The sequence below is a fragment of the Ambystoma mexicanum genome, chromosome 4p, assembly GCF_040938575.1.
Source record: "Ambystoma mexicanum isolate Mex_15411 chromosome 4p, UKY_AmexF1_1, whole genome shotgun sequence".
NCBI lineage: Eukaryota > Metazoa > Chordata > Amphibia > Caudata > Ambystomatidae > Ambystoma > Ambystoma mexicanum.
Window position 1 is genome coordinate 695,145,517 of NC_090927.1, and position 22,209 is coordinate 695,167,725.

Here is a 22,209-nt window from a genome sequence, read left to right on the forward strand (position 1 = left end):
TCTGTCTGTCTTCTTTTAGCATTCGACCATGGGGAAAATAATTTGCGAGTACGGGACCAGTTAATAAACAGCTTCTTGAGAGAGAGAGAGAGAGAGAGAGAGAGAGAGAGAGAGAGAGAGAGAGAGAGAGAGAGAGAGAGAGAGAGAGAGAGAGAGAGAGGTTTAGCAGTAGATGGACTCACAGTTCAAATCCTGCAGTGAGGGCCCATGCGGCATAGACACATAACTACTGCAACCCACACTGCATGACCATATTGTAGTGAAACAGTGGAGTACGTGATTCTGTAAATATCAGGATAATACATGATTACCTGCCCAAGAATCAATTTAAAACCGCCTATGCAGATTCAAGGCCTCTGCAAGTTGGTCAGAGGCACCTATAGCAAGGAAAATCTGTGCAATCCCACATGGTGAATGAATGCAGCATTTGCAGTCACACCATCTTTGTTGAACATATAAATAGCCCCTTGGATAGTGCTCCCTTGTTTCATCAAAAGTTCATGGATGACATGCAGAAAATGAACCAGAAATATTCCAATAGCGTGCACTTAGATTAGCAGAATCCTTGACAGCTGTACCCAACACTCATATGGCTGCAGGAAAAGTGTATCTTACATGGTCATATGTCAACTCATCTCATATGGCATTGCTTTGTCCATGTACCTACCAAGTCAAAGGCACATTGACATAAAGATGAATATAACAAATGTAGAATATTGAACATGTCAGTGTGTCAGTGTAGTAATTTGCCTGCCTACATTTACATATGATAACACCCTGTGCTAATGGTCCTAGCCACTACACTGACCCAACAATCTATAAACAGCGGCAATAAACAACAGTAAAGGCAGACATACATCATATGGACCAACAAAATGAATCTGTACTTAACTTTAAGACATATGTATAAATAAGCAGACAATAATAAAAGGATTGCGCCAAATTAACACAGGCTCTTTCTCCTCTGCCTCGATCCCTGTCTATGGCGTTCCGCAGGGCTCCAATCTTTCTCCCCGGCTCTTTAACAACTACCTTGCTGCGCTTGCACACCTCATTTTGTCTTCTCCCCAAACTTCCAGTGTTATGCAGATGATACACAACTCTTCTTCAAACTTCCCTCTGATTCTCTTCTTACTACCTCCTTCATTCCTGACTGCCTATCTGTCATCCAGGCCTGGTGTACTTCAAATGTCTCTGTCTCAATGCCAGCAAGACTGAGATCCTTCCGACTGGGACTGCTGCTCCATATTTCTGTCCCTCACTCTGGCCAGCTACTATGGGCTCTCCCACCTCGCCTTCATTTGAAGCCAGAAACCTTGGAGTCATCTTCGACTCCTCTCTTTCCTTCATACCTCACATTCAGGACCTTGCCAAGAAGTCCCACTTTCAACTCCACCTCCTCAAAGGAATTCTCCCTTTCCTCACTTTCATCCAGAAGCTCAATATCTCTAGAGCTCTGGTTATGTCTAGGCTAGACAACAGCACCTTAGTCTACCTACTTCTTCACTACGACCCCTGCAGATAATCCAGAACAGGGCTGCAAGACTTATCATTGGCCTCAAGCCAAGGGACTGCATCTCTCCAGCCCTAAAAACTCTCCACTGGCTTCCGGTTTGAGCAAGGATTAAATCCATATCCCTCTGCATCATCCACAAAGCTGTCTGGGGCTAGGGAACATGCTTTCTACAACTTGCTCTCACTAAATACTCTCCCTCCAGATCTTTACGTTCCTTTGGCACCAACTCTCTGTGTGTCAAGCCCTTCACTAAACAGCAAGCTGGTGGCCGATCTCTGTCCTCAGCAGGCTCCCTCCTATGGAACAGCCTCCCTCTTCCTCTTTGTCTTGAGCCGGATCTCCTCAAATTAAGGAAGCTCCACAAGAGTCTCCTTTTCACCTCCTCTTTCCCTTCCCCCCTCCTCTGCTAAATACCACAGTTGCTGTGATTGGTTACCAGGGTCCTTATCTGTTCTCCTGGGCCCTGGCCTCCCACACACAATCGCCCACAGCCTCCACTCCTCACAGCACTTTGCCTTGGCACTCACTGGCCTATTTCACCACAGGCTGGCACTTATTTATTGATGGCTGACCACTCTACCTTTGCACCTCAAGCTGTTCACTCCCTAGCACTTCCCTCTTTTTTCATCTAGCACTTACCCCCAACTCCCTCTTCCTCTCTCTCTCTGCCTTCCCTCTCTCTCTGCACTTGCACGTTCTGAATGCGCACAAGGCCTAGTAGGTCCACTTCTATCTTTTATTGTTATATTTGTTTCATTCGACCTTACAAATGTACAATAAATAAAAAATTAAAATAAACACAGCACAGGAATGTATAGTGGAAAAGCTGAACTATGGAAGTCACCATACTTTGCAAATGGGCATAAACTGTGTATATGCAAATGGAGTCTGATGGCATGCAAAATAATCCATACACGTAAAGCTTAAATACTATGCCAATTTAGCTGGGTAATCGGTGAGGGATGGGCACATGAGATGGAAAATCAACAAAATCAATATATTGTCCTCCAATTGATCAAAGGTTGATTCCCCCACCAACACCTTCTCTTTCTCCTTCTCCTTTGTCTCAACAAGGTGGTGGGGGCACTGCCTTGAAGGGGTAGAGGACAAAGAGATGTCAGAGCATGATCTCTATAATAGCATCCTTGCTATTTAAGGGCCACTCCTGGCAGAAGTGGGAGTGAAAGGGAGAGCTACTGCAGGAGACATTGACAGATGTTGCTTGATGTCGCAGAGAGCCTTTTCCCCTCATGAAACCTGGAACAGACATACTCTCCTTTATACTCTTGGATTCCTCCCTTGGCCCCTGGGCTTCCTCCCTTGTCACTTCTGCTGCCACCTGGCCTGTCTTCTCCATAGCTGCTGCCAGTTTAACCCAGGCTTCCATCACTTCCCTTGCAACGTACTTCAAACCAACCCTTATGGCTTCACAGGTTTGCATGAACCCCAGCAGCTGATGGTACTGGTCCTCATCAGCACCTCCAAGGGGTGGGACCAGCGCCCTGGTGTCTTCTGGCTGGTCCCTTGAAGGTGCATGGGTTGGGACTGCTGGGCCTGTCAGGGTTGGCTCCATCAGAGCATACGTCACAGCCAGCACTAATGGAGCAACAGGTTTGCAGTCTTTGAAGGGCCCCTCTCCAGTTGGGATGGCAGGGTGTACAATGATCAACTGCAGTGCTGAAGGAGGTGCACACTCCCAAGGGTCTGTTTATGGCCCAACGTCTTGAAGGTAGGAAGGCCTTGAATGGGAATGAGGTGCAGAGACAGGTGATGTCGCTGAAGTGTCCTCTGGCAGCTGGCTAAGTTGGGTGTCTTTGGGCACCAAGGATGTGAAGGCATTTGGGAAGAAGGAGACTATTCTACTCCTCCCCACCTCAGACACCACCTGCACACCTAATTCTCCTACACTTCCACCACCCTCTTTGTCGAGTAATCCTGAGAGCCTGATGCAGGCCTGGCATAGTTTCCTGTGGTGGCTTGGCATGTCTTTGATGACTGTGTCAATTGAACCAGATGCTACAAGAGACAAGAAAGACATGGGACCTAATTACAAGTATGGCAGTAAGGCAACAATGGCGCCGGTATTGCTACTGGCACCGTTGCTACCGTACCACCAGCCACGAGGTCTGACCTGGTGGCCATACCAGCACCCGCGAGCAGAACATGATGGTAGCACCGGTACCGTTACTAACGGTACCGGTGCTACCACCCTCCCCGTTCCAATTGAGCCGTATGGGGCTCAAATGGGAATGTGGATGTACCGGGCCCGGCACCCACAAAAGGACAATTACCGGGTCCAGTTGGGCTGGAATAGCCCGGTAATTGCCCATTCGTGGGTGCCTGACCAGGATGTGTGTTTGGAGGTAGCCTGGCCGGTAAAACCGGCCAGGCTACCTCCAACCTCGTAATGAGGCCCATAATCAATTAGTACAATCATTAACTGGAACACCCCACCAGCATGTTAGTGAACAACATCAATTGTACATTCAACTGACACAAGCCACTATCAGAGTACATATGTACATGTGCCCGTATAAACCAGTAATACATGTGTAGCACCCACGCAGACAGCACTACAAGACCTATAACTGCAGGACAAATCACACACCACGTTAACTTAATTTATAAAAACATGTAAAGTTTATTTAATAGTAATGTTATCCATACTTCAATTGTGCTACTTAAGAGACACGATGCAATGACCTGGAAAGATAACAGGCAATCACATAGAAAATGTTGAGGGCCATAAACAGCCCTACCAGAGGTACTGCTACACCAGATGTGAAAAAAACATTTGAGAAGGGAGCAGTACCTGGAGCATGGTCTTGGGGTGGGGATGTCATGAGCAAAGCCATAGGAAGGCAATGGGTCATGAGGTCATTGCTGTCACATGAAATCTCCCCTGTCCACCGAGGTACATGGATTATGCAGCTATATTCTCCCAAATGGCTACACTTGAGTGAAGTGTTTAGTTAAGAAGTAGACGCATAACAAGCTGCAAGCAGTGACACATGGCCATGTAGCCTGCCTCAACATGGTAATGCACTGAAGAGGGTTATCATCAATACCAATTACTCATGTGCGCACTCATTCAGGACAGAGCAACTTACAACTGACATCACCTTTTAAGAGTAACTGTGAGGCAAGCTGACCACTGACTGGTGTCCAAGGCAGGGGCAGGTGAAACACAGCAGCTTTCATTTTCCCTGCAACGAAGTGTTGGCGCCATGTATGTCATGTGAAATCAGGAAAAGACTATCATCAATCAGCAGATTGTACCTGCTCCCCATCTGCCCCAGACACATACACCCACGTTCGTGATACACAGCAAAGCAGCACATCTAGCAGCAAGACCTGCACCATAGGCACAGAACATGTGCACAAAGGAAACATTTAAGGCAAACAGTATATGCGTTTGAAGAATAGACAGTGGCCTCTGCAAGTCCATTTCCCTCTAGTATTCCTCTAGGCTGTTCTTCTGGAATACCCTGAGCTCTAGATGGCTGATAAGGGCCCTCATCATGCCATAAAATGGATGATTGAGACCTTCTAAAGTATCTTGCCTGCTTTATGCATACTGACATGCCTGAGGTAATCCCAACACCTTTTCACTTTCCTGACATTGATCCCAAGGAAGTTGATCTTAGGCACAATGTTAGCAGAGAACCTTTCCTGTCCTACCATTGCTGTATATGCAGAGCTTAGATTGATGGGGTGCTCACACAAGCAGCACACCTCTTCCGTGAGGACCTCCACCTCCTCGTGTGTGAAGTTGGAGTTGCATCATCCAGGAGATGGAGATGGGCCTTATCAAATTCAGGAGATCGGGTATCTCGGAGGGTGGTGGGTTTGGTGATGGTGGCTGGTTTCCCACCTGTGGAGCTCTGCGACCTGGCCAAGAATGGTTGGTGTGAAGGTTGGAGCGCACTCTCCTTTTTGTGACTCCCAATTCTCCCATGGCTGCTGTGAAGCCTTGCCCTGCTCCCCGTGCACTATTGCTGGTGTTCCTCACCAGCAGCAGGCCCCTGGGAGTCTTGGCCAGTAGGAGTGGGTGTGTGGCCCTTTACAGAATGCAGCAGGGCAGCGGTGGTGATGGTGCACTGTCCTAGTGTTCTCTCCTCCTGGCCCCTGGTGGTGTTATTGGTGGTGCCAATTTCCTCAACTGCAGGCCTAGTCCTGGCTCTCTTATCCTTTCATGCCTTCTTGGAAGGCTCTACTGTGGATCCTAGGGCCCCTGGCTCCTACTATGTCACTACTGTCTTCCATTCTCAAGTAGACAGCAGAAGTGGTCAGTGGACTCACAATGACTCCTTTTATACTGTCTCGGAAGACTTCAAGTGTGATCTACGTCAACTGCTGAGGTTCTGCTTCTGTTTGGCAGAGGTTTCACCTTCACTTGGTGGAACTTCCACCAGACGGTGGAAGATCTTCCACCTTGTCAAGGTTTAATTTTGACACTTCACTTATTTGTTTATAAAGCTGTGCATCCATTGCAAAGAATTCACATTTGCAATGCATCCCTGCAATGGGGACTTCTCTCACATACAAACACTCATATAGCATGAACCGCATGCCCACACTGACGCAGAAAGAGACACATACACAAAGGAGTGGAATCATCATCAGCTTCATCCCATGCATATGGTAGTGGAGCCTACATTTTGGCCTGGATCGCACACTTTCACTCTCCTTGTATTGCAATGTATCAGCCAAAGTGTGAACATTCTAGTGACTGCTGGAACCCAGTGACTCTTAGGTACAAATATCTACCACACATCCACCTCTATGTGCCAAACCAACACAGACATGCAACCATGGACGGAGTTGTATGTTGGCCATATCTCAAACAAGGCACCTTTGCTATACGTGGTGAGAATGCTGGCTCACACATTAATCTATCCAAGCCATGGGTCATATTATCTGTACAGAGTAGCATTATATCATGTCTGTCAGTCTCTTTCAGGTAACACTGTATAATGGTTCTCCTCTACACATTCTTTTCCGACTTTGCATGCTCGAGACTCGCAGACAGCTACATCTATCCACGTGTAAACACTATACTTGGATTGCAGGTCAACCGCTCCATGTGATCAGCCTTCTCTACTAATATGAAGTGTGTCCCCTTCTGAGATATTGGATAAGGTGCATTGATGTGCCTCTGCTGTGAATGGTGAAGGCATGACTGTCATAAGAGAGCATGCTCCAGGGACTCTGCTAGGTAGTGTGAATGGTAGCAGCATGCTGTAGCTTACCTACAGTACAGGTGTGGGCATCCAAGAATTATATGTGGGAAGCAGACATAGGGATCGGTGCAAATGTCATAGTGCTGACACTGCATGAAATAGTCATGCTTGTAACATGTGCACTGTCTTCCTCTGCGGGATTGGAAAGGAGTGCCAAGATTGTGAATATATACATGCTACCTCAGATAAATGAATGCATTTCTTTGGATGAATGTATGCTTCAGATGGCATGTACCAGCATAAGTCATATGGAAGTAGGCCGGTGTGTGCAGGTCAGTTAATGGCCTTGTACTATGAGAAAGTTATGTGACGTGCACCCTGGAATCTGTAGTGTATGATTGGTTTCCCATCAGAGAAGTTACATGTTCTCCATGAATATGTGTTTGTTGTAAATTACTTCTGTTCACTGGCCAGGCAATTCACTTCAATGGATGTTGCACCATCTCCTGACAGACGACTTTACCCATGTGTCATCCTTTCTGTCTCCGACTTTGAACATACCATGGCGATCTATGCACACATTATCTTTTCTTTTCACATACCTGCATCATAATTATAATTGTTCATTTATGACGCATTTATTACCAGGAGTTTCCAAGCGCAGGATTGTAATTCGCACCAGTGTTGTGCTGTGTTGTCTTGCTTCCAAGACAAACACGTTGCCCCAGAGCTATCCTTCCTCCCCAAGAATACAAAAACTGCCATTAATCCTGGCCGCTTCACAGTTCTGATCACCCTTGTATGGTTGCAGCTGCCACTATGCCAGTGCCACTCTTCTCCCAGGTTGAGGGCAGGACATGGCTTTCCTACCACACAACTGACATTTCTTGCTTTTCACATTCATTAGATTTCACGAGTCATCAGACAACAGAACACTGGGCTTAAGCTACAGTGATTTATTTCGGTACCATAAACAAAAATGAGGCGAGGTGTCACATGGTGAGGGAGGTTCAGGCAGTGGCAGAAAGTGGGTTAAGTGAGAGAGGAGTTGAGGATGAGGGTGAGGTGGAGAAGGAGGAGAATTGGAGGTGGTTGGCTGCTTCCTGGAAGGAGGGAGTCTGTGGGAGATACAGTGAGGTGCAGAAGCGGCACTATATTGGCAGAGGTAGATAGGACACACACTGGCACTACATCTTCTGCTTGGCCCAAGCTGGAAAGAAAAACGATAGACCATAGTGCACTGCTTTACACAGAAATTCTTGATCAGCATTGGATGATCCCAAAACACCACACTATTCATAAGGTGTTCATGTAGTAAATATAATTAAAGTTAATATAAATTGTTACACCTACTGTCTAATCATATTACAGGGCCTGCTCTAGCGGCCCTGTAGTTATGGTTAAGTTGCTCAACACATAGGAGAAGAGAACCTTTTGGGTGGCATATAACTTTACCCCCCTAAACGAATCCTCACAAAACTTTGCAAAAAAAGTATATGGCCCCATCATATTGATCCTGCCAAGTTTGTTGAGGTTTGATCAAGGGGGGGCAAAGTTATAGGGGGTCCCAAAATGCGTTTTTCCCATAGATGCAATGGAAAAAATGTTTCTCATGCTTACAGCCCAGACCACACAACAGATTTTCATCAAATTTGTGGCAGTTGCATCAGCTTGTTCCCGAAAATGTGCTTTTGTAAATTTGGTGTAAAACCGTCCAGTATTTTTTTTTTAAAAGGGCCAAAAAGTAGGTACAAAAAATGTGTGATATCTGGGTTCGGTCCACTGATTCACTTCCCTGTTTGCTCCGCGGACGGGCAGCCGATTGGTCCAGAGAGTGACGTGAAGTATGCGTACATTGGAGGTGCCTGATGATTGGATGGTGAAAAGCGTGAGGTGCGTCAGATTTTTGGAAACTCCGACCATGTTGGATTCACAGACATGGCCTGTTGCCCGTGAACATTGCAGTAAAAGTATAGAAAAAAACACAACTTTGCACTTGTCAAACTAATGAAACTATGGCCCTCATTCCGAGTTTGGAACAAGGGAAAAACGATGCTGGTAAAGGAATACCGGCATCGCTTACCGCTACAGGCTATTCTGACCAACCAGACGGCTATTAACGGCATCGTAAAATACGATGCCGTTAATAGTGGTCTAGGCGCGCACACGCACCACACCATGTCGGCATTAGCGGCATGCCGTAAACCGGAGAAGATCAGAAGTGAGGCAGACATGCAAATAACGGCCTCATGAAGCTGGAAAAAGTGCCTATCGGCATGGCGTAAATACCGGCATCGCCGACCAGGCGTAAAGAGCCCTGAGCAGTATTTCAAACTGCCACAGGTGCACACAATCAGCACAGGTGGAGGCAATGGAGTCAGGCTTAGTACAAAAGGAGCATACCCACACACCACACCCCCTCCCACACCAAGATGATACCAATAGTAGTAGCATTACTGGAGCTGGAGGACCTGCTTGCAATGCCTCAACATCAACAACAAAAACAACAACAGCCGCCACCACAGAGGAGAAGCAGGAGGAGAAGGAGGGTGAGACAGGCCCAGCAAGCCCCAGCAGTGCAGCCACCATTACCACCCCGGCAAGCCCACAATCCCTCGCATCAGAGCCAGTCCATTCAATCTAACCTAAGCAGATCCACACCCTGTACCGGCTTGACCAGGTCACCATCACCACCGTAGTGGACCTGATACACGATGACATAGTGAACCTCATAGAAATACGCACCACCATCCCACCTCTGAAGGTAGTGTCTGTGCTCCACTTCCTTGCCACAGGCACCTACCAGCACACAGTGGGGCACATGCATGGCATATCACAACCCTTATTTTCCCGGATACTGAACCAAGTGCTGGATTCCCTCCTCAAGCACACAAGGGACTACATATCCCTACCACGGACTCCCCAGGAGATATTCAATACAAAAGTTGCCTTCCATGCAGTGGCAGGCATGCCAAATTGTGTAGGTGCCCTCGACTGCACCCACGTGGAGTTGGTGGTCCCGCATGCCATGGAGGTGGTGTATCGCAACCGCAAGCAATAACACTCCATCAATGTGCAGATGGTATGCAACGCCAGCAAGATCATCACACATTGCTGTTCCCGATATCCCGGATCAAATCATGACTCTATGGTCCTACGAAATTCCACACTAGCATGCTTCATGGTGCGACATGCTGGATGACGTGCCTGGCTGTTTGGTGAGTTGCATGACTGGGCCATGGCAGTGCATCGGGGCTGTGAGGTGGGTGGATCCATACTCCGCCTGGGTGGGAATGGGGGGGATGCATACTCCGCCTGGGTGGGAATGGGGGGATGCATACTCACCTGGGTGGGAATGGGGGGGTTGCATACTCCGCCTGGGTGGGAATGGGTGATGCATACTCTGCCTGGGTGGGAACGGAGGGGATGCGTACTCTGCCTGGGTGGGAATGGGGAGGGGGGATGCATTCTCCGCCTGGGTGGGGGGGAGTGTCTATGCATCCATGGACATGTGCATGCAGGCTCCGATTACCTGCAGGCATGTGAGAGTAGTACAGTTGTCCAACATGATTTAGCAAACAATTACCTTCATTCACCTCTCATGCAGGTGACGGTGGCTATCCCTTGAAGCCGTGGCTCCTGACCCCTGTCCGAAACCCACAGAACAGGCACGAGGAGGACTACAATCGTTCCCATACCCGTACACGTGTGGTAATTGAGCAGACGTTTGGCATGTTGAAGGCACGATTTCGCTGCCTCAGCCGGTCGGGTGGGGCACTCCTCTACAGACATGAGAAGGTGGCCAAGATCACCAAGGCATGTGTAATGCTGCACAATGTGTATCCACCGGAACATGCCCCTGCCCCCTGACATGGAACTGCTACCACCTGATGATGATGAAGATGTGGCAGGACCTCATCACGTTGGTGATGCACAGGAGGGACGTGCTATGCGTCAGTCAGTGATCGCACAATATTTCTGACTTACATGTCAGCAGAGGGTGACATAATGGTTGGACATAGGGTACTGGGTGTGGGGGTACATGTACACTATGCACTGTACAAGATTAAATGACACATGCGCAATGATGAATGTCCACTCTGGTTCTTTTTTTTAACACAACCGGTGTATTGAAAGTAATAATATTAACCTGAATGACAAACCCTCCACCACCCTCACCCACCTCCGTCTCCCCCAAAACTCCCCCACACACCCTGACCCCCCTCCCGCTTCCCTCACAACTCCCCCACACACCCTCTGCCCACCCCACAACTCTCCCACACACCCTCACCCCCCTCTGCCTCCCCCCACAACTCCCCCACACAAGTCCCATAGGGTCCACGGAGCCTACATGAGGCTGTCAGTACAGTCACTCAGCACTCCCGGAGCCAGGGGGAGACATGTCCCATCGGCGCAGCGCACGGACCCACCGATGGAGTGGGCTGGTTTGGGTGCAGCTGCTTGTGGATGGTGTGGCCTCATGCTGACGCTGTTAGGCGGAAAGAGCTGCTTCCAAAGCATCAGCGATGCGCCTGAGCACCTCGCAGAGGCGGTTCGTTTTATCAGTAATGGACTGGCCCACTGCCCTCAAATCTGTGCACCACTCCTCCCTAGCCTGACGGTTGTCTTGCACAAATTCCTGTATTAGTGCAGTGAGCTGGTCAGCCCGCTGTGCTCCTGCGGCTGCATCTGTGGCCGTGCAGTAGGCAATTGAACAATGATTTCTATTCCCAGCATGCACTTCTGATAACAACAGACATAAGTATGTGTTGCAAAAAATATGTTTCTTAAAGGAACTTTATAGTTCTTTCATATGTGTGAAAAGAGGAATTATTAATAACTCCATAAAAATGTTCACTTGTAAAAATCTATTAAATTGACAGAAAAAACTTTGTTAATGGGATGTTATGGTTAAGATGCATCCCACCCTTCAGACTCCTCTACTCCAGTAGTTACCTAGTGGCTTCCCACCTTGGCATACCTTGGCATTTCCCTCCTGGTAGCTCATGACTATTTTCCCATCCGTACTGCCCCTTCTATTTATGCACTTCTCTCACTGCACAATGCATACTTCCATTTATAGGAGCATTGTGCACAATAATTTTGGATAAGTAAGGGAAATGTAGATGGAAAATATTTGTAAAATATTGCTAAGTGATAGTTGGTGTGGGGAAGCTTAACATGGTCATAGGGTTCTCTCTTCACCTTCTGCAGGCTGCCATGGAATAGGAAAGGGGGTCTCTGTATGGAGCCCTGCATTCCCTTTCCATGGTGGCCATCTTGGAAAAGGATTTTCCTACCAACAGCGAGATGCTGCGCGCATCCCACTGTAGAAAGGAAAATCCTTTGCTTTTTAGCACCCCAGGTTACCGATTCGGAGGTGCTAATGGCCTTCATCCCCCGTTGCAGGGGCTGGATTGGGGGATAACGGTCCGGAGCCCTCGTTATCTGCCCTCGCTTCGGCCAATAACTTGGGCTGCTGGGCCGTTATCCCCCGTTCCAGCACGTGGAACAGGGGATGAATGCCACATTATTCCCATTAGCATAACACAAAATGGCAATGAAAATGTAGGAACAATTTTTTGAGTCTATGTACTTTACTGAGAAATGTAAAGAAGATGGAGTCTATAAGATTATTTTTATAGTTCTATTTTTTTTACTGTGAAAGGTGGTTCCTAAAGGAACCTTTTTTTGTTGGTTCTTTTTTTTCGTTTTTGCAGGAGAGGTTAGAAAGTAAGGTGGGGAGGGAATTGAGGGAAGAGGCACCAAGCACTAATATGGAGGTGCATGTGGACAGGGGAAGATGCTGCGCGTTTGTTACATCTAAGGTAAAGGGCAGTGTTTCTCATGCTCCTTGATTACAGCTTCAAAAGCACTTCGAAATTGCTCCCCCCTACAGAGTTGTGTGTTGCAGTACATGCAGAGGACTATTGTCTTCGAACGATATGGGTGAACAGCCTCTATTATTGCTGGCAAGGTAGCTGGTGGGATTTTATGTCCCACAGAAGAAGGCTGTGTGGTTATGGTATTGGCTGAGGAAGATGAGGTAGGGGAAGACAGCCTACTACTTGCTAAGAAAGGAAAAACGTTTTTAGAATATTATGGTGGCTGGATTGAGAGTGACGGCACATGGAGGTGGTCCCATAGGAGTACTGTCTAGGTAGTCCGCGACTGAGTACAACATTGCATTCAGTGCATTTCGCTTTGGTAGCTTTAGCCTTTGGTACATTCCCGGCAGTGGTAAAGAACTGCCACACCCATGATTTGTTGGGTGTCCTGACCCACGTTTAAGCTATCATGCCACAACATTTGGTGCTGTGGGCTTAGAAAATTCAAGATGGCGGAAAACCCACATGTGCGCCGAAATCCAGGAAAGCTGCGCAGTTTGTGCGCACACCGAAATGATTGCCTCACTTGCCACCCACCAGTGCGAGAACGAAAGGCCGGGTTGCCATGAGGGAAATGGGTTGCCAAAGGAAAAACAGTAGCGCAGGTTAGCTTCAAAGCGCTTTAAAACCACCATTGGACTACCCGCACAGTAGTCTGAAACCATTGGGAATGGAAATGCTGATTGCCAAATGCAACCTAGAATGGTGGGGAATTCATTTCTTAAATCTCAAAAATGGGTGCAGTACCAGTACTCACCACTATCCAAAAGCCGGCATTTTAAAACCACACCAGATTTTACTTTTTTGTGTAAAACTGAATGAACCCAAAGCAGGCTAAAGAAAGACTTACTGAGAGGTGGATCCAATGTAAAGTTATATTCTGAAGTGACTTGAAGGTTTATAACAAGACTGGCTGCGCTATGGAGTCAGCAGTTTAAGTTGCACTGGATTTAAAGACACTAAAATCGAAAATGTTTAGATTAAATGAGTGACCTATGTTTGGTGTCACATGCCTTTGTAACTGTTTAAATGTCATAGTTTTAAACTTAGAATCAGCCTTCTAGCTGCATATGTGAAAATGTTTAGTTTTATTTGAATGCAGAAACTGGGGAACAGAAATGACAGCTTAAAGAGATTCCAATTTGCCTGGCAACTACCCCCATCAGGAGTGAAACTTGAGTCACAGCTGTGTTCCCAGGCCTAGCTGCCCTTTTGCTGCTCACACTAAGGATATGCCATCTATCTGATAATTGAATTACCTGTGCTCTGCAGGAGAGTGAACAATGCAACTCCCTTCACCCAGGCAGAGGGTTTATTGAGAGGATCATAAATGGCTTCCTCTTGAACAATGACCCTCTCCTGACTCAGGCAAAGGTTTTATTACAGCAGTCGTAAAATGTAGCTTCCTCTTGGCAGAAGCTGGGAGGAGCACTGCCTGTGAGAGCAAGCTGGCTTGGCAGAACTGGATAAACCAGTATTTCTACCTTGTGCTGAGAGGAAACCACACCCCTTTGGAGCCAGAACATAACTCTAAAAAGATGAATAACTCATAGAGCAGACATGTGAAAATTTTATAAATGATACCATAATTCTTGTGATTTTTCTGCCCACAGTTTAAGAGGTTTTTAGAACCGGTGGTATGTTCAGGGGGGTTTTAGCGGAAAAGTGGATATTACTCTAAATGTATGCATGTTAAAAATCTGAAACTTCATCAGTTAATGTCCATACTCCCTGCACACATGTATGTAAAGTTGGGTCAATGTCAGAAATTGAAAAATCAGTTAAAAAGTCAATTATGTGCCATTTCTGAATGCAAGCTCTTAGAAACAGCAGATTTGGACAGAGACATGGCTAAATTCAGCCACACCATGTATATGTAATTTCAAGCAACTGTGTAACTGTGAAATATGTCTTTTATTATCAAATATAGAATATGTGCAATCTGACAGAGGAGTGTCCTATCTGCAAGCCATAAAATGACATCACGCTGACACACACTTCCTTCCCCAATCAAATGATAAATGGAAGTTTGACCAATTAGAAGCTGAGAGAGAGGTAGGGTCAGTGATGCTAGAACACACCCACATTCTAAACACATAAAAGCAGACAGACAGGAAAGATAGGGACTTTCAAATCCATCTGCCGCTGGAAGCTCTGCCGGAAAAATCCATACTTTACCTCCATCAAACCTCCAGAGAGCCAAACTAGAGACTTCAATCTATCCAGAACTAGAGACCCAGACCAGAGAACCAGAGAGAGCTGACCCAGATCACTGTGAAGTGCAGAGACCAGAGGCGAGTTTAAAACCTGACCAGATCCATGGCGAGGCCCATTTCACTCAAGAATATAGTGTGAGTACCTAGAAAACTGTGCAGAACCAATCTCCTAGTTAAAATAATATAATTCAATCTATTTAATCTAAGTAGAACTGCCTCCTAACTGTCACCTGTCATTTGTAAAGCTGTCACTTGTCATTTCCTAGTTGCAAGCTGCACTTGTCTTTTTGAACTTTAAAATTTCAAATCTGAAAAACGACCTTCACAAAATCGCTCATATCTCCGCAACCGTTTGTGCTAGAGACTTGCAATAACTTTCATCTGAAATGTTAGAATCGTGGCTTCCCTACGAACCTAGAACCGCATTCCTACCCCTTATAGTTTTACCGCAATCGCGGAACACGCATTCGCGAATTTTACCGCGATTTGCAAATTTCTTCACATGTAAAAACTGCTGCTGCTTGCCTTCCATTTGCCAGAAATTCGTTTAACCTGCTAACTATCCCTGCCTCATTGCTAGTGTGAGCCTGGACTAATATTAACTAGATACCACTCACCCTGAACCTCTGAAAGGGAATTAAAAGCATTTCCAGCATATTTCTCATCCATTGCTAGCACATATCAAAGCATTTTGCCTGTGTTTTCAAAACTCCTATCTGTTTTCTGTAGTGTAAGCTTGCTGGGGTGAACTGATTTACATTGATTGCATTTCTGAGAACTGTGTGTTTTCCTTCCATTTCCTTGCCTTGCATCAAGGGGGGGAGGGGATTGCCAGAGAAAAGTGATTACATTGTTTGGTTGAAATCATATTGAGTATTTTCTGTACTGCATTCATTGAATATTGCATCCACCTGAGCTTACATAAAGCATCCTCTACCGCATTATACTTTTGTTCCTATTTACCAGTGTGCTACCTTATCCATTTCATGTCAACTCATTAGTGATTATAAGAAGTGTGCTAGTGCCAGATTCTCCGTTGTTGATCTTTATCATATCAGATTAAGTGTGCTATTCAATTATTAATTTATTATAAAGTGTGATATATATATATATTTTAAATTATCAAATAAACCTTTTAAACTTGCAAAACAGAACTACTTCTTGGCTCAGTGGGGTCAGGGGGATTCCAAGAGAGGGGTGTTATATAGGGGTAGTCATCCAGAACGCATGAACTGGACATAAAGATATATCAATAAGGGTTTTCATTCAGTATTCTAGACTAGGCGTTAACTTAGCTGTAGTGCTGAATTGAATCCTCTTACAGATTCTCTCTGGTTGCTAGAGGTAGGCACTTCCTATACCTCATCTTCTTGGTCCTCTTCATTGTCTTTGGAAGTACTGCACTTTATTTTGGTTGTGTAGGTCCCCCAGCTGGTGGTGGTGGCTGTTGGGGAGGAGTGATGGCAAGAGCTGATGCAATTTTTAAGATAAATAGCAGTTTTGACAATTTTCTTCCAAGTATGTGCTCTGTACGAGATTGTTAATAGATAATGGGTAAAAAAGGTGTAGGAGCTGTGCAAGGGTACATTTTGAGCATGAAAATTCATACATCAGTAGAAAGTGCAGTTCTGAACTGTCTGCAAAGCACGGACCCATTCGCAAAGTGCGGATGCTTTCGTGGACACGTCATCATGCAGCATGCAAGCACGTGGTCACTTCACACTGTCTGAAAAGTCTGCGGTGATGTCAGACGTTCGCGGACTTTGACAAATGCAAAAACAGTGAAAAAAGTTGCAAAAAGTCTATAGAAGTGTTAAAAATGATGCTGGAACGTGGGAAATGGAAGAGTCCTAAGATAAAATGTTGTTAATTGGACCAAAATGTTGCTCTATTGGGGTAAGTATGATATTAGTAAGTTGTAGGAAATTACGATTCACTGGTAAAACCACATGAAATTCACTGAAAAAACTTTTTTAAAGGGATTTTATAGTTAAGTTGCACTAATAAAAACCTATGAAATGCACTAAAAAAATGTTGTTAAAGTGACATTATGGTTAAGTTGCACTAATAATAACCTATGAAATTCAATGAAAAAACTTTTTAAAGGGACGTTATGGTTACAAGTAAAAGCAAAACACCTCAGAAATTCTCCAGTTATGGTAAGCTAAGCAACCATAACTCACACCACCCCTGTGCACTGCTAAGACTAACACCAGGACATCAAAGATGGCATCACAAACGTTATTGATGACATCACTGAACTCTAGTTTTAGATCCCCCATAAAATGTACTTTATTTCTCACTTATGGTATTATATTGTGTGGCTGTGAAATGTTTGCCTACCCAGTTTACTGTTATGTATTATTCTCTGCTTTCTTTATCTTTAGATACTTTACATAAGTACATACGTAGTGTTGTACTGTATTGAGCTTTTAAGTTGTATTGTAGTATAAAACCTGAAGTGCCCCCCCCCATTTTAACCAATGTTTGTAACCACAGTTATGATAAATATCAATGAACTGTAACTGCGGGTATTATAAAAAAAATTGTTTTTGTATTGTATTTGTGTATTTATATGTTATAAGTAGTCCTTAAATGGGTATCAGCTAATAATATCGCCATATATATGGTCGCCGTAAATAATATCGCCGGGAAAATGTTGTGGCGATATTATTTGGGTGACCTTATATATGGGGACAGGGGCAAAAAAAATTAAAAAAAAGAAAAAAAAAAGAAAAAAAAATGTTTGGGGGTTGCGGGGGTGTCCCTGCATGTTCCATGCAATAATGTCGCCACAAAAAACGTCAATTTTTCGGCTATATTTTTGCATGGCGAGATTTTTGTGGCGACATTATTACATGGAACCATTAAAAGTACTGTTTTGGGTTTAACTGCGTGAAGTATTTTAGCATATCTCGAGTACTGTTTTGATGTTTTGAAGGAACACAGCATTTCCTTCATCAGTTAGGTGTACTCCATCATGTCTATAGAAATTGCCCATGTAGAAATGTATGGTGTTGTTCGAAATCCATGATTGGTTGTGGTCTCTCTGAAACTGCTTTATTAACATTTCTTCGGGTTTTCTCAATTTTACCATTAAATCTGGTGGTCCATCTCCATTTTTGTCTCTGAGCCAGATTGGAAAAGATATAGATTGTGTGAGGAAATAGTTGCATTATGTTCCCCATGTCTTGTTTCATCATTAAAGTAAAGGAGACACCTTGTACATTTCCCAAATCATTGCCTCCACAATGAATTAGTATGACGTGTGGCTGCCCTGTACTTTTCAGACTGAACAATTTTGGAAAAATGTATGTGTATGATATGATATGATATGATATGGCATTTGTAATGCGCCTATACACAAGTAAACGACGCATTCCCCGCAATCCAAACCATTTAATTGTAAAATCACTCAGGGTGTGTTTGATGTGTGTGTTTTGAAGTTTTGGATTGGTTGATGGTACTGTTGTGCTTATCCGCTGCTGTGCAGCAGCCACTCCGTGCACAGCGTTGTTACCCGTGGGTAAATGTGACAGCGTTTTGATGCTGCTGCTATATTATGGCAAATGGGGCGTTGCGTATTTGTAGCTGCATCTATTAAACCGCACGTGTGCAGGCGCATCAATACTACTTGGCATTTTATTAGTTGTGGCTGGAACCGTGTGTATACTTAAAGCCACGTCTATAAACATACATTTTCTGCTCAATAATCATATTTTTATGTGGATGATACAGTACAGAATTTTATTTGGGTGTGTTATTTTATGTACCTAGTTGTTCACATATTTGATTTAAAGGTTTGAAGGCCAATTTAGTTTGATTTTGGGCTTGTAGAAAAATGTATGTGTAGCCACGGATACAAAACAAGGTCTGCAGCTGCGTCAAATAGTCGCGGCTATGAAAGAGGCTCGGTGGGGAAAATTAGATTTCTGTGAGTTTCATGGTTTGTTAATGGTTGTTGTTACTGTTTTATTTGTGTAGCTCTTTGTGATTGGTTGTAGTGAAAATGTGTCATTCATTTTAGTAGTTTTATTGCTATGTAGTCCTCATTTTTTGGTATTCATTTTGGAAAGTATACAAGCTAATATTTTCTGCAGTTGCATCCTTTTGATTCCATAACGTGCACAGTGCACATGTCAGGAGTGTGGCTGATGTGAAAGTAAGAGTTAAAAAATGTTTACATATTTGAAGGTTTATTTTCAGTGTTGTGTGTGATAGTTATATTAACTATTGCTATCAGATGGTTTTTATAAAAAAAATGTCATCTGCTGTGATTGTGTGCAAAGCCGTTTATTTAATCTATTTTTTAACTTTCACTAGCATGCACCTACAAAATTAGATTTGTCAATCAATGGCATTCATTTGTAGGCTTTTAGTATTTGTATTCATGTTAGTGAGGTTGAAGGTTTATTTGATTGTATTTGTTGTAATTTTAATGCAGTTCCAGCTATGAAGTACTCTTAGCTGTTTTGAGTTTTCTGTGAGGTAGTACAATTGATCGTGTTTTGTAAGTTCGTTTTTGTGATGCTGGAAATGCATCGGAGGGACAGGGCCTCCGTATCCTTATCCTTTACTGCCTTTTTATCGTGTGTGCTGTCGTGTTTTCCACGCAGGAGTTCATGTGGGACTCCTGGAGGTGCAGTTCTCTCTCTTTTGGTTTGGTGAACAGACCCATGGGATACCCTTACTGCACCCATGGGTGGGGGTGCAACCCTGTGCCCCTAGTGTATGTTTTTGGGCACCTGTGGGTGGCCCACAGAGCAGGGTATGGGTTGGTGGCAGCTCCATGCTGAATTTGACAGGTGCTCTGGGTATCCTCCATTTTGCGATAACCAGGCCCTGCCACTGGAATCAGTTGATTCCAGACAGAAAACAAAATGGCCCCTGTGACCTCATGCTTTCTATTGCCTGTTACCTTGTTTTCCCAAAGTCCTGGGAAGCCCTGACTCTGTCCCTTCCCCCTGACTGGCTGTTGGGTGGAAGTTCCATATATGGTGTTGTTGTGAAGTCCAGTCCAGACTGGCTGGAGCCTTCCCAGTGACTGTATGTTGTGGGCACACCCTGTCGTTGGGACCTGGGTGAGTGGAGCGTGTGACCAATATGCACTTCTTGTTGTGGCTGTCTGGTTTCTGGTATGAGAGACAAAGACTGAGACAGCCCTGCCCAAAACTGGCCTGAATGCAGTTTTTAGTGTTGAATGGCTGGGTACTTGTCCCAATACACATTCCTTGTTGTGAGTGTCTGAGAGGGAGGAGGATGGCCTGAATGCACTGTGTGCCTGATTGGCTGACTGACTACATGAAAGCCCTTCTGTATGATTGGCTGCTGAGTGTGAGCAAGCAGTGTGGATGAGAGACAGGATAGTATATCTGGGGACCTCTCACCACTGGAAATTGTTCAGAAGCTGTGTCTACACTTGAAGAGTAACTGGAACTGCTGATCCTCTACGCCCAGCTGGAAGAAGAAGACTTGCTGTTGCATTTGCTTTGACCTGATCTGAAAGCTGCCGAATTCATCAAAGACTGATCCGAGAGAGGACCTGGTAAGGCGCCCTCTTCCCGTGCTCCGAGGGACCATCGAGCACCGCTAACCTTCGCCGACGCTCCCTGGAAGTCAGACCTTCAAAAGTCTGCCAACCCGAGACGAGACCGCTGAGGAGAACGAAGTGAAGCACCAGGACTTCACCGCTGTTGAAGTCCATCGCCGTCGACTATGGTTCGCAGGTTTGTGTAACCGCTGGAGGCCCGTCGAAGTTGTGCTGCCCAGACGAGGGGACCGCTGGACGCTGTGCCGCCGACGACCAGAGCCGCCCGCTCGTTTACCTAAGAGCATTTGAATCGAAGGACTCCCTTGCCCGCAACGTCGACCGCTTTGTCCTGCCGGAGAAAGTCGGGGACGACCAACGCGCCAAGGAGAATCCGCCGGTGGGTTTCCCGCCACCTGAAGGCCACAAAGACTTCGACGACTTGACTCCCTTGTTGGGCCACAGTTCTTCTGAAACTCTTTGTGGTCCTGAACAATCCATCGCCGAGGTGCCCCGCACACCTCATCCTCACAGGACGTCGCTAACGAGCACCGACTGGATCAACGTTGTGGTCTCGGCACCCTTGAACTTCTCATTGATGCTGTCAACACCAAGTTCACCTTCTTCGATGCCTCTCGACGATCCGTGACTCCTGCTTGAAAGGGGGTCACTCTAGAAGGATCCGTTGATGCTTCTCCGAAGAACTCTACTCCACCAGGTACAGTGGGGGGGTAAAAACATTATAGGACAGAACAAGACTATTGAACAATATATGGACTGGGCTTGTGCTATATATCTTTATTTTTACAGGTTGCCCAGGTGGGGGGATCTACACACAGAACTGCGCTTCGCGGTAGAGGCCAGTCTTCTGCCTATTGTTTCAACCATCTTGCTTTCCCTCCTATCTCTATTGCTGGTTTCCTGGTTATTGATCTGTGTGACATTCTAACAGTATAGTTGATGCACTTTAATGAGATCTGATAATATTGGTGGTACCACTTTAGAATTGTAGATATTTATCATTGTTGATTTCCGAGTATAAAGTGCGTTATTGTGATCGTGTACATACCTTTGAATATTAATTATATAAAGACTGTGTTCTCAGTAATACAGTGTGTGGACATTCCTTTGTGGGGGTTCGGGGACTACACTGTACTTAAGAACCAGCCTGCATCACCTCCTGAGATGCTAGGCCTTGATTGCTTGTCCATTGCTACTGAATAGAGAATCTTGGCTGGGGTCCTCTGTGCCTCTACTCTACCATATAGAGAGCAGGAGTACAGACACCCCCGACCGGTATCTTTACAGTTTTAGTAATTTTTTATTTTTGTATTGTGTTTAGCTGTATTGTTCTCATCATCCTAGTGGATTTGCACCTGATGTTGGACAGTGAACTTCTGTGAAAGGTCAACCTATATTCCAAACATAGTGGTACCGCTGGAGATGGGAGCAGCACATTTGTAGACAGTTTATGAAAAGCCTTCTATTTGAACTTCTCTAGCATTTCAGTTGATTCTTGAAATGGAGTGCTGCATGTTTTTCATGCCTCTGGTTGTTGGTGGCAGCACCTTTAATGTGTGAAGTTTGACTATGCAAAAACAGTACTCACACCTAGCTTTTTAATGTTTTTTTTAATCCACATTGGCTTTTCTTTCCCAATGACCCAATGAGCTTTAGAACATCAATCATGATAAATCATCTGGTGCGAGTCTCCTGGGATGGTGTGGATGATGAGTATTGGAAATTGTACGAGATGGTTTGGCACATAGTGGGTGGCAGCCTTTTTTGGCTTATGTGTGGTGTTGTATCTTATTATATCTTTGAGCGGTGGTTGTGCATAATCAATCTCCACCCATAAAAGCTGCTACTAGCAACAGCC